Source organism: Mastomys coucha, unplaced genomic scaffold (assembly GCF_008632895.1).
Source record: "Mastomys coucha isolate ucsf_1 unplaced genomic scaffold, UCSF_Mcou_1 pScaffold6, whole genome shotgun sequence".
NCBI classification, from domain to species: Eukaryota; Metazoa; Chordata; class Mammalia; order Rodentia; family Muridae; genus Mastomys; species Mastomys coucha.
In genome coordinates, this window is record NW_022196912.1 from 28,015,422 (window position 1) to 28,029,888 (window position 14,467).

General features: G+C 41.2%; 1 long non-coding RNA gene across 3 annotated transcripts in view; it reads left to right on the forward strand.

Moving 5' to 3' along the window:
- The window catches only part of LOC116080855, a 248,231-nt gene extending 243,338 nt beyond the window's left edge, over window positions 1-4,893 (forward strand). For all 3 annotated transcript variants that reach the window (XR_004114641.1, XR_004114642.1, XR_004114640.1), the window contains one exon: window positions 4,815-4,893. This is a non-coding gene — a long non-coding RNA (uncharacterized LOC116080855). The remainder of the gene's footprint in view (window positions 1-4,814) is intronic.
- Window positions 4,894-14,467: the final 9,574 nt, after the last annotated feature.

Below are 14,467 nucleotides of genomic sequence, written 5' to 3' on the forward strand. Positions count from 1 at the left end.
ATCACTGCCTATACTTTGATATGCCTTTATCTTTTCTCAGAGCAGATACAACTGCTTCATTTTGTATATATGGTTATTTCTTCTTAGGCTATCTATCATTGGAGTTTAGGCTTCTTGAGCACAAGACACTTGTTTGAATCCCTGCTGAATTCCAGTCTCAGGTACAATTCCTGGTGTGGTGTGTTGCATATTCTTTAAACAGAGGAGTTAATGAGTTAATGACTTCATTGCCTCATTGTAAGGTGTGTGTGTGTGTGTGTGTGTTTTCCATCACTGTGAAAAAATACCAAAGATAAACCAGCTTAAAGGATGAAAGATGCTTTCTGGCTTTCAGTTTTAGAGGTTTCTCTTTGTGTTTGACTCAGTTGTCCCTTTGGAATTACAATGAGCTAGAATATCAATACCATGGTGATAGAAGTAAGTGGCAGAAGAATGTGCTCATAGCAGAAAGGAAGAAAAGAGAGAAAGGGCCTGCATTCTTCAACCCCATTCAATGGCACTTGTGTCCAATGACCTCCTTTCTCCATCAAGTTTCTACCTTCTAAGGTCTCTACTTCCTACCAATGTCTCCATCATGTGGGCATCAAGCCTTCAGTACATAAGCTTTTGGGTGGATATTTAACATCCAAGTCATAATATAAGGCTACCCACTACCTGCATTTGGTAATACTTAGTTTATTGGAGCTTCATTTAGCCGGTTGAGTAGTAGTCAAGTTTGTTTATATCTCCACAGAGTGAACTAAAATGGGATCTTTGAAATGATAGCTGGGGATAAGTAAGACCAAATTACTGAAACAAATATTAACAGTAGAAATTGTTTTTTAAAAACAATTGTTTTTCAAAAACTGTGCATTTGTGTTTTTTCAACCTGTCATATAATTTAACTGGTTGAACATGTGCTTCTGCTCTATACTTTCTTAGGACATCCAGTGGGCTCAAAGTCCCAGGGACATGGCAGTGATATGGCAAAAAAGCTTATGATCCAATATGGAAAAAGACTTTTTTCCCTTCTGATCACAACAAGATGGAAGCTGCAGCATCTAGATGACCAAGATTGGTCAGATTAGTTCAAGATCTCATAAAAAGCTTGGCTCTCAAAGGAAAACAAAATATATAAAGTTATCAGTTCAATCTAAAAACCTACAGAGAGTTGAGAAAGAACATTGGCCCTTGCTCTCTAAATGGCATGGAGTTTAACCTTATTGAAGGAACTTGAGTTACAAAATTGTGTAATAAATATCCTTTTACCACCTTTGTCTTTTCAAGGTGCACCATGTAATCACTGGGATTGTTAAGCCTTTTAACAAGGTAAAAGATATTAAAATAATTTGTCTTGGTTTTTGTACTTTCTCAGAGTTGTAAACATCATAGAACAGAGTCTGCCAGTCTTTTATTGGGCTTCCCGGATGAATGCATTTGATAGAGGCAACACAGTGTAACTAAACAAGATGCCTACAGAATCTGGACTCTCCCGTGTCTCATGGTATTTGCCAGAATTGATCCTAGAGCTAACTCAGAGGCAGTCTCACCCACTGGGCATATGGGCAGACTAATTAAGCTGCTGAAATCTTTGGAGTGTTGTCACCAGCCCTTTACCTCATGCGACCACAGAAGGATGAAAGCTCACCCAGAGGCAGCCAGGGTCACGAGACTTATGCCAAGACTCTCTTCGTTTCCTTCCTCCAATGGTGATGTCACTTCTTGGGGTGTCTGTGGAGGCACCCCAGCGGATGGGTTCCCTGTTGTCTGCTATCGTGCTGAACACTTGATCGGTTTAGGAGTCAGGGTGGATCCCATATGCTTTACCTCTAACAGCTAAGTTAGAAGCCATAGATATAACTTCATCAAAGTCCCATCGAAGACTGCTCAGGCAGCCCTGGAATAGAGCAAGTTTGCACAGAAGCAGACTGCCAGTGTCAGTGTTTGGGCAGAATCCTGCCCTCTGTGGACTGGCTGGCTTCTGAAAGTGATGAAATGAGAGCATTCTCAGGTAATTTTTTTGAAAAGTCACTAATAAACCAGTGATATAAGAGGAAGAAGGGCAATACTTTTCAATCACGTACAGTCTACATAATGACACCTGTCTCTATCCCTCAGATTAGATTGCACAGGCAGACTCCTCTTGCTGAGAAAAAAAAAAAAAAAAACAATTCCTCTCAGTCCTATCTGCTCCACGTGTCCACTCTTTCTGTTGTGCAGTCTCCAACTTCATAATGCAGACAGCGATACTCTATCTTTACCCTACTGTGTTAAACATTGGTGCCCAGGTATCAAAGGCAAATAGAGGGATGCATAGCAGGAAGGTGGCTCTTAGCTCCTCTCTCTGCTGTGTTTCCCAAGGCTTCTGCCATACCATGGATTGATATTACCTCCCATTTGCAGCAAGGTACCAGTCTTCTAAGGGGGATCCTGGGATTCTCTCTTCCACACTGTAATTCACACTGCATGCTATCACTGGGCTAATGTTCTGAGAACATCACTCTAACAGAGTCACTCAAACTCCTTGAGCCTCCGTTTCCTCATTGAAAAATGGATATGTTTGTTTTCCCTGCTTGCCTACCTGATATCGTTGTAGAAAGCATCAGAAAAGACCATGGCAGGAAGTGCTTTGCAAAGAGAATCATGCTGTGTATACGGAGATAAACCTACTCATCTTGGAAATGTGGCCTTCCTATCTCCTACTGCCTACCATGGCAGGTGCACACAACTGAGCTTGGTGTTCAAGGCTTCCATGAGCAAGCATGTTCCAAATGCTTGTCCTTCATTTCTGGATAACCTTGGTTGTCTTTCCCTTCCCCACCTGTGCTTTTGTGAAACTTTCCCCAAGTGTTGCTAATCTCAGGGATCTTTTCATCTGAGGTGTTGTAGGCTCTGTAGCTAGAAAAAGTGGTTCAGTGTGGTTACACATTTAAAAACCTCAGGACAGTTTGAAAGTACTCCATCCATTGTTGATTGAATCACATTGGAATGAAGTCAGAAAGGCTGTGTTCAGTTACATATTCCAATGACTCTAATGGATGTCTAGGGTGAGGAGTGCCTAGTTTAGGCCTTCCATTTAGCACTGAGTTGCTTTTCTTTTTAGAGTACAATGTTACTCCTCAATTACTCTCAGATTTTTATGGACCAGAGGCCCTTCTTCATCTCCTTTGTTCCATAGTACTTTCTGGCTCTTCCAACACAGCTAGATTCCATACATGGGACTTAACAAATCGGCACAAGCACATGTCAGTGTGTTTGTCTTCCCCATCCATCCCTCATTCTGTCCTCCAACTCTGAAGTCAGCATCAGTTATTTCTGTGGGTTGGGCCAATCATGAGCCTCATTGGTGCTTACCAATGGGGATTCAAATCTATTGTGTTTGCTTGTGAGATCAGTAGGGATTCCAGCAGGAGGCTCCTTTGGGCAGCCTTTCTTAGGGGCAGGGACCATTGGTTGGGCTCAGAGTTCAGAAACAACAGAAGTAAAATTTTAGAACTAGTCACCCAGAATGATAGTAGGAGATAGAATGATGCATTTTCATGGACAACCAAGTCAAAACCATGGTTTTGTTGGGTATGTGTGTTTAAGGCCAGATGCTCAAGAAAAGAGTCTCTTAGTGATGGCAGAGCAGTTTATTGAACTGCTGTTCTCTGACCTTCCCTGATGCACTAAACCCACTGTTCCTGCTTGACGCAGGAAGCTTATATGGGGTTTTTACAAATCCTGTGGACTGGAGGGTTTCAATTATGGGAGGGAGCTATGAGCTCTTGGACCTCAAGAATGGAATTATTGTTAACAGACATGTTTACAGTTACTCTTAGATACTGCTCACATACTACACAGAAGTGGTTTTTCCACCCACTCCCTCTGCCCTTTTGTGTTTTGAGGCTTCTCTTATTGTGGCCACTTAGCCTCATTTACTTAGCAACAGCAGGTGGCTTATAATATTCATAGAATGTGCCTGTTCATTTTTGTTATTCTTAACACATTTTAAAAAATATATTTGATTTATTCTATGTGTGCAGCTTCTGAGTACATGTATGAGTTACAGTGTGTGTGTGTGTGTGTGTGTGTGTGTGTGTGTGTGTGTGTGTGTAAGTATGCATGTGGAGGTCAGTGAACAATTTATGGAAATCAGTTCTCTCCTTCCACCATGGCGCTTCCAGGGAACAAACTCGGGTGATCAGGGTTGGGGGCAAGTACCTTTACCACCTGAGCCATTGTGCTAGCCCAGTGGGCTATTTATATAAACTATGCTCACACCTAATGCACATCTTTCTTGCTGGAGACTGAACCTAGGGCTTCATACCCGTTGGGCAAGCATTCTACCAGTGGGGCACACTCCAGCCCCTCTGTTGTTCTTTTGTATGAATTAAAAGCTAATGAATTATGTACTATGCCATCCACTTTTCATTGTCTCCCTGAATATCTGTAGCATTTAGCTTCTTCCCAGAGCACACGAGATCTCTCCAGGCTTCACCTAGTAAGTTTGCTTCAGGCCATCTACTTTTTAGGGCCCCTTTCCTAAGAAGTCTTTCTCTAGTTAATGGAAAAAAACAACATTAAAACAAAATAAAATACTACCTTGATTATACTGTGCTGTGGCTGCTGAAAATTTATCTTCTCACGGATACAAAACCCCCAGGCTGCCTGTTGTACTTCATATCTGAACTTCCCTATCATTCTTTAAATCTCTCTCCTAATCAGTCAGTTGGCATGAACTCAATAGAAAACTTGACTTGACAGCCTCGTTATTAACAGTGACCAAGGCAGACTTGAATGTCAGTAGTGCCTGCTACTAATGTCTCTCTCTCTCTCTTTTTTTTTTATTTCAGCCTGGACTACTCCATATTTGCCTAATACATGATTTGTAAGGACTTGAAGTCAAGATTCAAGAGTTAAGATGCACTTTGGTTTGTAGTGAATCGAACCGTGTCTGCACTAGGTAGTTGGGTGGGGTGCGTCATTTAGATGCACATTTCCTGGTGTTGTGAAGATATCCTGGCTGTGGACTCCCAGTCTTTGTGTCTTGAAGATTTGTCTCTACTGTGACAGTAGCATCAATACTCTTCATTTGCCCTGACATTACGCATGTGTGCGTCTGTGTGTGGTCTGCAGTAATTACAGTATATGCCACCTGCCACATCCCCGAAGCATGAGGGGGTGGCAGGAGAGCATTTGTGCATTTGTGAGATGCTTTTCAAAATTCATTTATTTCAATAATTTCTCCTCCCTCTCTCAGGGTCAGTTGGCACATCTGCCGTGACTACACCCCTTGCTTCCTGGCACTGGTATCAGCGAAGACACCTGGTTTCTTCCTACTCTGCGCAGAGGGAGAGGCATGAGGGTCTGTGGGCTCAGCGTTGAGCATCTGAATCTCACAGAGACATTTCAGAAAGTGTGCTGGGAAGACATATGCTGGGAGTTATTTTCCCAGAGTCGGGAACACAGCCAAAAGTACTTTATTTCATTCATTCCTTTGTTCAATATGATTTAAGTTACAAGTGTATGTTTTTCCTTGTATAAAGAGTTAGGCGGGAAGGGAAGGCAGAAAGCCATAAGGCATGTCTTTCCTCAAATATGAGAACACACACACACACACACACACACACCACAGATGCTCATTAGGCTGGGTGATGGCGACTGTCAGTCTGAAGAGCTGGCCCCCTGGATCCTGCCATGATTGAGTCTTCAGCCCTATATTCATTCACAGACTGTGCCTAACTGGTCGAGCTATGAATAAAATTCTGGACATAGAAGGGAAAAAAGGAATACTCACATTTATATTGAATACCAGAACTTGAGTAAGAAGAAATAAAGGTCTGTTTTGAATCAGTGTAGTGGGACTTGGTTGTATCCTTTTGAACGTAACCTATAGTGTTTGGGGACTCTGGCTCTAGCAGGGAGGTTTTTGATAGAAATTCACAGTCTTTGCTGAAATATAAGCAATAGTTTAAGGCTACTGAGCGGTCAGCCATAAATGGGACATCCATATCAATGCCTGTAAATCCTGGGAACATCTTAGAGGAAAGAATGGAAGAAATAAAAGACACCGAGGAAGAAATGGAATATTAGGGAACTGTCTTCCAGAAGTCTGGATGAATCCAACTGGAGCTAAGCTGCCCCAGGAAAACTACCAAAAGGGACTTTGCTCAGCAGCCTTCCTCACTGGCCCTCATGTCCTGCAGAAAGCAGGAGGTTACTGGGGAAGAGGGACAGGGAACATCTGTCCCTTGGACTGGTGTAGTAGCCTAGCCTGATGTTGAGCTTGTTGCCATCTTGCCTTTGCCTCCTGAAATTACAGGCTTGTTTCACCTATGTCCAGCAGCAAGCAGTATACTCCTAAATTACAAGGCCAGGTTAAATTTTTATTTGCATCACTTTTATGTTGTGGTACTTGGGGACCAAACCCAGGGTGTTCTGCATGCTAGACCAGCATACTTTAGCAGTCACCTCATGCCAACTGGGCTGTCTTTTGTGGATCCCTGTATTCTGGAAAAGTGCAAGCTAGTTAGTGGTAGAGATCCTGGAACCACCAGATAGAAATGCAAGATCAGCTTGGTGGAAGGATGACAGCAAGTATTTTGGAAAAGGAGGAGCAGGCCTTCCTACTTTCCACTGTCGAGTGGGTCTCTAAGGGATCTCCACTTTATGATCCTTTATCAATGCATACAATCTGTTTGGGTAATTACTCCTATTTAATGAACTTAATTGCTGAGAATCCTGTGGGTTTGCTGCATTTTAAACAATTCAGTTAAAGATTGCTGAAAGATTGACAATAATATGCTTATCAGGTAAAAATTATCTTCTCAGACTGACATGCCTACTTTCTGTCTTATAAAGACTGAATTTGAAGGCCCAGGAAATAGCTGGGAGGGTATTGATTATTTTTCTCCCACTTGTCTATAGAAAAAAAATTATAGAAACAATAACAATCATACGTCTGCAGTTTTGAACACCTACACTGTGTTAAACACTCTAATTTTATGTCAAATTGAGCAAAGATGGAAGAATCAGTAATTCTGCTCCTGAGGACTCTGATTGCACACACCTACATGACTACTCCCAGAGCTCAGTGATGTCTGTATTGACAAGTCACAAGGAATTATAGGACTATTCCTCCTTGGCCCTCCTGTTCTGTAAGGAGTCTCTCGTTAGCATTCAGAACCACAGATGGCCAAGAAGGTAAACCATAGAGCCTTGTGTCCAGCATGTGGGAAGAACAGTCACAGACCCTTAGACCCCAGGAAGCTATAGCTGCCATGCTAATAGCAGAGACATGTCCACAACAGCCCTAACAAGGAAGCCTTTGAAACTTGCCTCTAGACCCCAGCAGTGGCAATCAGCTGCCTCTGAGTGTGCATCAAAGCACGTGCTTCCTTTAAAATTTACACTTCCTATTACTTGGACCTGCTGACTTCTTTCTAGACAACATCTGTATTTGTTAGGGCAAATTTTTTAAAAAAGAAAAATGACCTCCTCATTCATTCATAGTTTTAGAGTGGAACACTTCCCAGCAGGGGATCCTCAGATCTTTGTATCACTAAGTCCTATTACCGCTGTTATGGAGCCCCTTGATGCACAGAGAGGTTCTTAGTGGGTATTTGCTGACTAGTGAAGGAATTCAATGGACACAGTGATAAGGGAAGGAAAGGCTGGTATGGCTCTGCACATGAAGGACTTTATTATTCTGTATAAATTTCAGAGGTATCAATGGACATTACTTTAGGTAGAGTGCCTTGATAGTGAACAGTCTAGATCTTAACTATACCACATATACCAGAGGTTATCTGGTATATGATTATGGTTAAGTACTGGCTTTCCCATGGAAGACATCCACTGCATAAACTTGAGAGAAAACTGGATAGTGTTTTGTTCAGGGATTTATAAAGAATTGTTCACACTGCTCATGGAAAATCATGATCCCTCATGGTGATGCCACTCTTGGCATTGGAGCTGTCCCATACTTGTTAATAATGATGTATACTCCTCATTACCCATTCCTCTGGAGCTTATGTGAATATACAAAGTGTCTGGCCACTTCATCATGGCTTCTAGGTTGGTCATTCTCAGAAGGATTGACAGAACGAAACGTGTGTTCTATTGTGTACTCTTTTCCATGTATTTCTGCACTGCACTGTATTTAGGGCACTATGCTAGCGCTTAGTGTTGCACATGTTGATCAGTGCTGCTTTTATCTAAGGAAACTGTTGCAGTGTTGAATGGGGTAAGGTAATTATTTTCTCAGAACTTTACCAAGAGTAGTTTTCTAGTCTGAAAAGTCAGTCCCCTGATGGAATGAGTCAGCCATCAAAGCATGTATGCCCAGGAGGAACCTGTTTAGGTGTTCAACTTACAATGTTTACCTCTACACAGGTGAGAGTATCTGATGATTTTATTGTCTTCTAGCACAGTCAGTCATGTCCATTTACAAACTCAGAGGTATGTTGTATTATAAATTATTTCAACTGATCTCTCCTTTAGCTCACAACTAAGACAGCATTTCTATTTTGTAAAATTATGTGGGCAGGCTATATTATCCATGGCTTTCACGAGGAATTAGTAAGGGGACCTTAAGAATAGCTGTTATGAAGGAAGACACTGGCTTGGGTAAGGCTCAGGTGAGTGAGTGTGTGACAGCTTCATGTAGCCAATATGTGCTGTGTGGAAAGTGTAAGTCCTTCACTTCCATGCATGCGAGTGAGCACTCACCTTTCTGTTTCACATTCTTTCCCTGGGCAGCCACATGATTGGCTCAAGCCCAACTTGCTAATTACCTATCAGTGATTTGTCAGCTGAGCTGCTTCAAGTTCCTCCTAAGTGACTTCTTTTTCCTACCCAAAGGTTCAGTATCCTGTTGGATTGTTTGCTCCAAAGCTCACTACCATATTTACCCAAGCATTCCCTCTTTTTCTCTTTCTTTCTGTATACAGTCGTCACTTACTATTCCTTCCAGAACTCTCACTAGATACCCAAATCTCTGTATTCTCCAGGATGCTAAATACATGGCATGATCTTTACATCCTCCTACTTGCTGTAAATTATCTCTAAATTATATTACCTATAATATATATGTAATACCTATAATACATATGTAATACCTATAATATATGTACATATTTTGCTATGGACTCCTGGATTCATAGTCTATTCAATAGGAGGTCACTATTATCTATATACTTACATTACCTAATGCAAGATAAGTACTATAAAATACTATTATACCATTATAATCTACAGTTGGATGATCGGGACAATAAAAAGACTACATCTTCAGTATAGATACTTTTTTTCCCCATTTATTTTTGATCCATAGTTGGTAGAAGAAACCAAGAAAATGAAACTCTGCATATCAGTGGGCAACTGTATACATGTAAACACACATACACATACATGCAAGCATGCACATATGTATCTCATTTTTCCTAGTTAGTTGAAGTTTGCAATGGTACCCATTGCATTGAATATCAAACCATCAATACACACAAGCTGCAGACCTGCTTGCACCTGCGATGCCCTTTACAGCTGCAGGAGCCTGTTCAGTGTCAGTCATTGCACCTGCAAGTGTAGTTCTCGTCACTGTGTGGTGCTTTTCATTGTCTGTCATTTGATGATTTTGAACACAGCTCTGTTATGCAGAAGACTATCCCAGGTTTGGTCTTTGGAACATTTATTCATCAATAGGTTCAGAAGATTACCCCATAGTTTGGGGTTTAGGAGATTTCTTCATCAATAGGTCCAGCTTCTGCACTTCTGATCAGGACTCAGTGAAGTAGTCAGTGTTCTTCTCTGTGTATCATTTCACAAGGCACTTGACATCAGGTTCGCTTCTGTGTATGTGCAAATTTTGTTATGGACTCCTAGACTCATAGTCTATTTGATAGGAGGTAACTGTCTTTTAAAATCATTTATTTTAATGCTTAAGCTTTTGCCAGTTTAGGTCTTGAGACTCATGTCTACTAGATACTGTGTCTTTGGACATTTTCTCTTTCATTCCAACAAAAGACATTCTCACACATTCCTTAGCTCACCCTGGAATCAACCATCTTCCCAGGGACTCTCGACTCTTTTTAGAAACTGAGAACTGGTTCTGGACCTGCTCATTACTCCTGGTTTAATTTGTTCCTAAGACTTCTCAGCAGACAGAACTATACCTCTGGATCTCTCTCTATCTGTAGCTACAAGTGTGTAAAGTAAATTCATCTATCTGATACAAACCCCCAGTATACACCAATATCTCCAAAGGCTAACCACTATCACATGCTTATTCGAGTCTCCCCATTTCCATTCTCAACAGCAAGAGACTTGGTGTGCATGGTATTACTTTATTTTTCCAGTCACCTTGTAAGCAGCTAATGACCTAACCATCTGGCCACAGGGACTTAATTCAGTGTCCCACTGATGCCAAGGGAGTCACCTCTCTTCCAGGCTTACCCTGAGAGGATGTGGGGAGGAAATAGTCGGTTATTTATAAAATTCATTTTATGGTAATAGTGACGGTACTTTTATATGCATATTAACTAAATGCATATTTAGTAGTGTACAGGATCAACTTTTCATGTCCACCACGTAACAGTTTCCTATATATCATGTCTCACATCTCATTTCAGTTTGTTTTTATGTCTGAAAGGAGGCTCTAGCCTTCATTTTCTCTACAATACTGTACACTATGCAGTAGTTGGCACTGTGTGTCACTTCCTTCTGCTATCTGGGGTTTGTTGTGACAAGTTTGCTTTTGATCTGTGTTGGATAGCTTAAAGATGAAGTTTTAAGATTTTCTTTCAATATTCAATATTCTGACTGTGCTTAACAATAGACTTATTTTGATCTTTCTCATCTGCTAAGTGGGGATATTTTGTTATCCAAATTCCCCCTTTCTGATTCCAAAAAACAGGCCTCTGAATATTATTTCTGTAGTATTCCCTCCATTCTCTTCTGGAACGCTCGCTCAACCTACACTGTACCTCTCAGTTTATCCCTTCACCTGACCTAATAAATAGGTCTTCTATATTTATTTTCTTTCTCTTTCCCTCACTCAGCATAGCCTTTCCTTCATTAGTTTGCTTCCACTTCTATGGTCAGGCCAGAGTTAATCCCATCATTGGTTTGAAGACATTGTATACCTTCATTACTATAGTTTCTGTCTGTGAGATTCATCACTGACTCGCTTTCATGTTTCTCTTTGAGCTTTTCAGTGTAGGTTTTTGCTCATTTAAATAAGGCTCTCCTTTCACTCATTCATGTAAGCAGTTGCTCCCTTACTTCTCTAAAGGGGTATGGGCTGGGTTTGGGGTTTATTTACTCATTTATTTTGTTTTTATTCTTACTGTTGTATTTTTAAGTGGTTTGGAATTTTGACTCAATGGCATCAGTTTCAGGGGTGATATTTTGTTGTTTCTTGGTATTCCATCTTTGATTTCTTTTGTTCACTACCTTGGTGGTTATGTTGAAGAGATACCACAATGGCTGTTCTAGTTACCTGCTCAAATCATAGAAATGACTGAGTGTGTTGGAAAGCCGGGAGGAGCCTTTGTTGGTTCCTTATCTCTGGAGTTGTAGTTCTGTGCCTCTCAGCTCCATCACCCATCATAGTTCCTAACTTCTGAAAAACATGGGAGCAGCTTCCTTTCTTTCTATTTTCTCAAATAATGTGTATCTATGAGTATACCAGTTACCTTTCTCATTGCTAAGACAAAAATACCTGAAAGAAACTGATTTAAGGGAGGAAGGATTTATTTTACTTCAGTTTCTTAGTGGAGGAAAGAACAGCTCCTGTCTGTAGACAGGAGAAAAAGAGAAGAGGTTCAAGGGGAGGCAGGGAGGTAGGGCTAGGCTACCATTCTCAAAGCCTATAGCTCCAGTTCCCTAATTTTGGGGGTTTCAGTCCCATATCCTTAAGAGTCCATAGTCTCCCCAAACAGTAAGCCCAGCTAGGGACCATCTGCTTAAAAATGTGAGACTTGGAGGACTTCACACATTCAAATCTAACAACAGAGTGTGGTTTGAGGAACAGTATCTTAACAATAAGCACTGAGTGTACTTCTTAGTCCCAGTCTTAGGGGAACTGAACTGCAGGTACTCACTGTCTTGGTCTGACCCTGGGGCTCATCACTTGACCATGTCAGAGCAGCTTATAGTTTGGAGTTGCTGTTCTAGTTCTGAGTCCTTAAACCATTTGGTGTTGTTTTGTTTTATTGTTTCTGAGCCTGGCTGTATTTTTGATTTGTTTTGTTTTGAATATATCATCACTGCATGTTTTGAGCCAGGGTGACAATGTCAAAATGTGGACTCACAGAGCTGTTTTGATAGAAAGTTTTCCATTTCCAGTAACTAGAAGTACACCGTGGTAGAAAAGAATGCGGATTGTAACTCATACGAGCTGCCGGCATGGTCGCAGAGCTCCGGGAGAATTTACCTCCATCTTTCACTAAATCACAGACTCTCCAAACACACCACTAACGCTGGACCTTGTTTATCTCTCTCTCAGTCTAGGAGCTATTTCATGGCAAGTTTATGCCTATGGATACCTATCAGTGTGGCTCGCCATGAAAAACCTTCTGGAGTGTGTTTTCTCATCTTGGTAGGAATGAGAGGCACAATCAGCAGCCATCTTGCTTTGGGAAAGAAATGCAGGAGGCACCATCATTCCTTTCCAAAGAGCAAGCACTTTAGTAATTCCTGGGAACCCGATCAGATCTTTAACAACACACAGAATGGTGTTCAGGGATATCGTTTTAGTTTCTAAGATGCTCACTGACCTCTATATAGAGGTAAAACCTTTTCTTACTTTCAAGACTACATGTATCTCCTTGTAACTGCTATCCTGATGACCCAAATGGTTCTCTGCCATACAGTTGATCTGACATGGGAAGGTACTGTTTTAAATGCTAGGGTTTTTCTCTTTGCCTAATTCTTCCTATTTCCTTTGGAGCTGGACTGTACCTCAGACCCTTCATTATTCTTGGTACCATCTCTCAGTGTGTGCTATTTGGTTTATTAACCATTTTCCATTTCTTATTTCTTGGTGGGGGCATTCAGTGTTTATGTAAACAAACATATAATTTTATGATATCTTGCTTCTAGCTCTCCTTATGTGGAGAAGGATTCAGTTTGTTCCATCACAGCCTTAAAGGTCTAACCATATGGAGTTGCTATGCTTGCTTCTAATATGGGTTATTCAGCCCATTCTTCTCCAGATATTTGTTCAGAGCCCTGAGTTTTCAGTCTGGCCTGGTAAATGTTCACTGCAATTCTGTAGTTCTTCCCTTGTTATCCCCGCAGTCTGGGAAGAGCTACTCACAGGCTGGTCCATAGACCGGGTAATGGTGTATTGATTGCTGTGCAGGTGGTAAGAGTACAGTTTGATTTTTATATATAATTCCATTTTTTTGCCCTTTGGCTGGTTGCTGAAAGGTGTTTTATGTTATAATTTCATTTACAGGATAATAATTTTGATTTCAGTGCTTGCCAGTTGTTTTGACTTTTTCCTCTTTTCTCTTTTCACAAACTGATATAGTGCTCTGAGACTATATGAGGATTAGGAAAAAGAAAAAGTGTGGTGTGGTTTGTTAAACTGAATATTCTGAAATAATATCTTCTCATGCGGAGGACTCAAGTGAGCCTGCGTGAGTTGGTTCGTGCTGAATGTCTCAGGGATGTATTTTCCAAAGAGTACTTAAGGAACTTTTATCACCTTATGTGATACTTATGAGTGATGGCTTCCACCTTTATGAGACTTAGATGCCACATGTCCTATATCATCATTAGGAAGAAGTTTTTCACTTGGTCAATGGAAAACATGGAGACTGGTAGAAGTAAACATTTCTTATGTAACATTTACCATGCTTATTCAGGGCAAAGCTCCTTAATTAAAAGACTGCTGTATCCATCCATGATCTGAAAAAAATAACCTTCCATTTGGCCTGGTACACTCTTGGAGATGCCCTTTCAAGCTGTGCAGCACACCCATGGATGTTACGAAGTATATGTTCATTCACAAACGTGCTGTATGCTTGACTCATGTACTGTGGTCCAGAAGACTAAGATGTACTTGTTTGTTTCTATTGGGCAATTAATTTGAATAGTCATCCAATAAGAGACACCCACAACCATATAGCTATGTGGACTATATCATCAGATTGACTGTGTCAGGAAGTAGGAAAGAGCATAGGGGAAAGGTGTCAAAATTCGGTGGACAAGCTGGGTATGGTGATAGGAGGGTGTAACTCCAGTATGGGTAGGAGGCAGAGACTGGTGGCTCCTGGGAGCTTGCCAGCCAGTCATTCTAGCCTAAATGCTACAGATTTAATGAGAGATCTTTCCTGGAGAACTAAAACAGAAGTGGAGAAGCAGCTGAGGAAGACATCCTGACATTATTAACCTCCCGCTTCCACAAGTACCTGCATGGATGCAAACATCTCCATCTCTCTCTGTCTCTCTGTCTCTCTCTGTCTCTGTCTCTCTGTCTCTCTCTCTCTCTCTCTCTCTC